The 6000-nt window shown below is 36.9% G+C and overlaps 1 long non-coding RNA gene across 1 annotated transcript in view; it reads left to right on the forward strand.

The window, feature by feature from the left end:
- LOC141420757 (uncharacterized) overlaps positions 1–1515 on the forward strand; it is a 99685-nt gene extending 98170 nt beyond the window's left edge. Inside the window, exons 3-4 of the long non-coding RNA XR_012445326.1 lie at positions 161–187; positions 1128–1515. This is a non-coding gene — a long non-coding RNA (uncharacterized lncRNA). The remainder of the gene's footprint in view (positions 1–160; positions 188–1127) is intronic.
- Positions 1516–6000: the final 4485 nt, after the last annotated feature.

A 6000-nucleotide genomic window follows, 5' to 3' on the forward strand; every position in this document is an offset into this window, starting at 1 on the left:
TTGTTTTAATTAAAAAAAAAAGACAAAGGGTTTCTTTATTTGCAAGGAAAAGAAAAGATGCTCCTGAGTTTTGGAAGGCATCTCAGACTTTATTTCCTTGACGATTAAAAATATTGTTGTGGGTGAAGAACCATGATAATAACTGTCTTTTCTCTTTCAGGTTAGAAAATGAAGCAATTAGTGCAAGGTAATGAAGGATAAGGTTTCCACCTCATTCATTCAACAGCACAGTTTTTCGCACATCTTAGATGTGATGTGATGAAAATTGAGTTGTACCTTAAATTTTATAGTTTTATTTTGCATAGTTGTCATTGAAAATGATACATTATATGTCTTTTTATCTACCTTAGAATTAGCCATTTTGATATGTAAAGTGCAAAAGTATATTTCCTAGTTACTTAGTTACTATCTTATTTAAAACTTTTTTTAGGGTCCTTTAAGAAGGTAAACTTGAAAATAAATACAGGAAAAAATTCATACACATGCACGAATTTTTATCTCTAAAGGTTGTGTGAAATTTTATAAAATTTGCAGTGATTCTTTAAAAAATTTCTGACATGTTGTTTATGTAATTCAAGAAAAAGTAGTTTTTTGCCTGTTTCCATACCTAAAACAATTTTATGTCTATTAATTAATTAATTATAATATGATAAAAATAATAATAAGAGCTCTTCTGATGAGCCAAGCATAGCATATAGAGCCTTTTCTACATATCTTGATATGCAGCACTTTGAAGTGGATGTCATCTGTGTTCACAGATAATAAAAGCTCTGCATAGGGTGACTGAGTCATTTAAACCAGTGGCCCAGGTAGAAAGGAACAAAGCTTAGATTTAGTCTTTTCAGTTAATTTCAAGGCCATCGTGTATTATTTCCTAGGAACTAGATCACCCAACATACACCTGTATATTTTTCTTCCAAGGAAGAAATATTATTAAAGAGGCCAAAGTAGGAAGAATACAGGTTGAAGTAAATTAGTATGGAAACTGGGGAGGAGGGTTTGAAGTTTATGTACTATGTTGTCAGTATGCTATGGAAAATGTTCACCTTACTCTATAACTTATTTAAAGGAACAGACAGAATATGTGAATAGATAAGCATTCATTCATTCCTGTTTCATTCATACAGATGCAATTGTCGGCATGTCCAAAGAACTGCATCTCAGAGGCACAGAGAGGTGAATGGGCATCATGGACACTGGTGACAAGGAGTTTGAACACATGCATCCTTCTCCACTGTTCCTCTGAATTTTATAGAAAAGAGATTATCTATATGTGTTGTAATACATATATGCATGGAAACAACACTAGGAATCTCTCTGTATAGCTATATGAATCCCAAATGAGCAAAAAACACTGTTTTTCTTATTATAGCTTATGTTTTCTCTTCAACAAAATTGCAGAACAAAAGGGCTGAACAAGTTTTTCCTGGAAGCAGAGGTGGGGAGGAGGTGGCCCAAATAATGTATACACATGTAAGTAAATGTAAAAACAATAAAATTAAATTAAAAGAAAAAGATACAGAAATAGGAGTTTTGTATCAATATATTTCCATAAGGAATTTTTTTATATTAAGAAATCTGGAGGATCCAAATGGCAACTAGGATATGGAAGCAGAAAGCCTAATCTCTGTGACTCCAAAACCTCCCTGAGAAGTTGAAGCCACACTTGGGTGACTCTGACTGCCTCTAGTCAAAATAATAACCACCATCACACTAGGTGCAGGAAAAAATTCAAAGACTGACCCACAAAACAGCCTTTAGATGCACCTATACCTGCAACCCACTGCATAGCCAGCAAGGGGGGTCCAGCCCTTGGGAAACCCTCCTTTTCTTTTTTCTTTCCTTCTCTTCTCCTCCTACATCAAGTGGAAATAAAGCACCAACCAGAATCAAACCTTTGACCCCCTGGACCCCAAGACACATTACACTTCAAAAATTTGGGGGTTACTACTACCACCGCTGCTGCAGCTACTGCTGCTGACTCCAAACCTGACTGCAAGACATTTGACAGAAGAAACATGTGAGCACCACACGTCACAAGAAATTCCCCCAGCCAACCCCAGGATAAACCAGAACAGCCCCTGGGCAGACTGACCTCCCCTCAAAAAAAAAAACCCTGAATAACAGCAAAATGTAATCTAGCACAATAGCAGAGGGAGTGGGAATGCTGAATGTGCACCAGAGAAAGACGGAAGGGCAGGGAGCTAATCTCAGCATGAACTATCAGTAAACAAAAACTGGAAAGTCAAGAAGGTGGAGAGTGGGTAAGCGATAAGCCACTCTCCAAAGCAGGACAGGTAGTGGATCACAGAGCTCATCTCCTGAGACAGTTAGCAGCACCCAAAGCCAAACTGTCACACAAAACTGAAAAACAAACAGCGAACTATCATTACACACTGACAGCAGAGAGGAATGATGGAACACTGAACCTGTCCCAGAGAAAGTGGGTGGGAAAAAGAAATAAACCACCAGCACAGAATTCCCAATAAACAAGCACAGTGAAAAGCCACCTCCAAAGCAGGGCAACTAGTGGGCTACAGAGCTGATCTTCTGAACCTGAAGGCAGCATTCAAATTTGAACGGCCCCACCTCACTGGGGAATGAGCTAACCAAGCACCTGCAGCTGAAGGGTAACAACACAGCTATCATCTGGGGAAATCAACAGCTCTGACTGCCCTTCATGATATGGTGACACTACCTCACTGCACAATTTCAATTTAACTGATAGACAGAAGAACAAAACACTATTCACAAGCCAATGACCTGGTGAGAGCACAACAGAGCTTCTGCTTATATGCCAATACTAGGACTGGATACAGGAGGAGTAATGCCAGAACTTAAACTAAGACTGAGATTCTATTATTCCTGATCCTGGTATATTTCTTTTTTTCTTTTTAATTATTTTTCTGCTTGTTTGTTTTTGATTCTGTTTTTTTGTTTGTTCACTTTCTCCTGATGATTTTTTTGTTGTTTTTTTGCTTGTTTGTTTTGTTATTATGGGTTTTCTATTTTCATTTCTTTTCCTACTATCTTTTTTCTTTCTATACTATCAACTTTACCATCATCATTTTCTCATCCCTACTGTCACCCCCTTCACTCTCCCTCCTTCTCCTGGGCTAAAATCTGTTGCTCTCTTTCTCAACAACTCATTCTACCCCTTCTTACTCACTCTCTCCCCCTGCCCTCACCTTCTTCTCCCTTTCTCCCCCAACCTGTCACTCATCACACTCATCACCCATTGACCAACCTGCAATACCAACTTTACACAATCCCAGACTCCTGGAATCCCTGACACAAGCACCCTCCATTACTACAACAGAAATATACCCAAACCCACACAAGGACCACAAAAACTAGGAGCCCCCATGCTGCTTCCCCCACTCAACAACCCCACTTCCCATCTCCCCCTTTAGTGCCACCCTATCCAACTCCCCAAATTTCTATAGCTAGCCTAACAAATGTTAACCCCCAACTCCCACTGCTTATAGATGTTACAACCAAGGTGTCTTCTGTATAACATACAAACTATTGGTCAGGCATTAAACCTTTTAATTAGTTATTACTAAATTACACCAATACCAGGAACAGAAATAGCACACCAACTTAGCTAAAAACCCAAGAGAGCCACAAAACAAAAAATAAATCAAGAGAAAGAAAACAGGTGAATAAAACCACCAACTAGCCTATCAAGAACATAGTTGCATAGTACCAAGTAGAGAAATGGGAAGAAGAAAAAGAGATGGAAACCATTCTCCCCCCAAAAATAATTTAATTCAGGATTCAGAGGGAAATGAAGAAAATGGATACCCAGGTCCTGACTCCAACAAAACAAAGATAAATGACACCAAGTTACCCAGCAATGCCCACAAAAACAATGTGAAAGAAGAAATCCTGCAAATAATCACTGAGAATTTCATAGAGATGTTACTAGACATGATCAACCAAAACGTACAGGAGGCACTCAAGAAATTCCAAGACAACAAAAATAAAGATTCTGAGATGACACCGAAACAAATAAATGAACTCATAGGAGCCATAAATTAATACCAAAGTGAAACAGAGAACACCATAGATAGAGAGATAAATGAGTTAAAGCTGAAAATAGAAAATATTAAAGAGGAAGTGACCCATGATATGGAAAACCTCAGAAAAAAGAATCAGAAAGAAACACAAAACAGTCCAGCAGACTAGAACAGGTGGAAAACAGAATCTCAGAACTTCAAGATATAATAGAAATTAAAGGAAAAACTGAAGAACCATTGGTCAAACAACTCAAGACCTGCAAAAGGAATATATAAGAATTCACCAACTCCATCAAAAGACCAAACCTGAGAATCATGGGCATTGAAGAAGGAGAATAGGTCAAGCAAAAGGGATCCATAATATATTCAGTAAAATAATAACACAAAATTTCCCAAATCTCAAGAATGTTATACTCATTCAGTTTCAGGAAGCTTCCAGGACACTAAATAGACTTGACCAAAATAGAACTTTCCCACAACATATCATCATTAAAAACAACAAGTACAGAGAATAGACAAAGAATACTGAAGGCTGTAAGAGAGAAAAATGAAATAACATATAAAGGTAAGCCCATCAAAATCACAGCAGATTTCTCAATGGAAACCTTAAAAGCAAGAAGGACATGGAGTAAGATATTTTGAGCACTGAATGAAAATAACTTGAAACCCAGGATACTCTACCCAGCAAAACTATCATTCAAAATAGATGGAGCAATAAAAAAAGTCTTCCATGATAAGCAGAAACTAAAACAATATATGACTACCAAGCCAACACTACAAAAGTTTTTCCAAGGAATTCTTCACACAAAAAATGAAAGCAAACAAAATCATAAGAAGACAGGCAATACCAAACCACAGAAGAAAAGACAAGGAATCGGAGAGTAATATTGATTCAGCTGCACATAATCAAACCTTTAAACAACAAAAAGAACTAAATGGCAGGAATCACCACATGCCTATCAATATTAATACTGAACATCAGTGGACTCAACTCCCCCATCAAAAGACATGATTTGGCAAATGGAATTTAAAAGGAAAACCTAACAATCTGTTGTTTTCAGGAGACCCATCTCATTGACAGAAACAAACACTGGCTTAGGGTGAAAGGCTGGAAGACTTACCAAGCCAATGGCTCCCAAAAACTGGCAGGAGTAGCAATACTTATCTCAGACAAAGTAGACTTTAAACTTATGTTGATCAAATGAGATAAAGAAGGACACTTCATACTAATAAAAGGAGACACACCAAAAGGAAATAAAAAATTATCAGCCTATATGCACCCAATCTCAGTGCACCCAATTTCATCAAGCGTACTTTAAAGGACTTAAAAGCACATGTAGACTCCAACACAGTGTTAGTGAAAGATGTTAATGCCCCCCATCACCAATAGTTAGGTCATCCAAACAAAAAAATCAATAAAGAAATTCTAGAACTAAATCACACCATTGATCAAATGGACCTAGCTGATATCTACAGAATAGTTCATCAAACTTCCACACAATATACATTCTTCTCAGCAGACATGGAACTTTCTGCAAAATTGATCATATCTACAAAGCAAGCCTCAGCAAATATAAGAAAGTAGAAATAATCCCATGCATTCTGTCTGATCACAATGCATTAAAACTAGAAATCAGCAACAAAAACTGCAGTAAAAAAACATGCAAACAATTGAAAGCTGAACAAAACATTGCTCAATGACAAATGGGTCATTGATGAAATAAAAGAAAATTAAAAGGTTCCTGGAAGTTAATGAAAATGAAAACATAATCTATCAGAACTTATTTAACACAGCAAAGTCACTCCTAAGAGGAAAGTTTATAGCCATGAATGCATATATTAAAAGGACAGAAAGATCTCAAATCAATGACTAATGCTACATCTCAAACTCATAGAAAAACATGAATAAGCAAAACCCAAAACAAGCAGAAGGAGAGAAATAATAAAAATAAGGGCTGAAATTAATGAAATAGAGACC

The sequence above is a fragment of the Castor canadensis genome, chromosome 1, assembly GCF_047511655.1.
Source record: "Castor canadensis chromosome 1, mCasCan1.hap1v2, whole genome shotgun sequence".
Taxonomy (NCBI): Eukaryota; Metazoa; Chordata; class Mammalia; order Rodentia; family Castoridae; genus Castor; species Castor canadensis.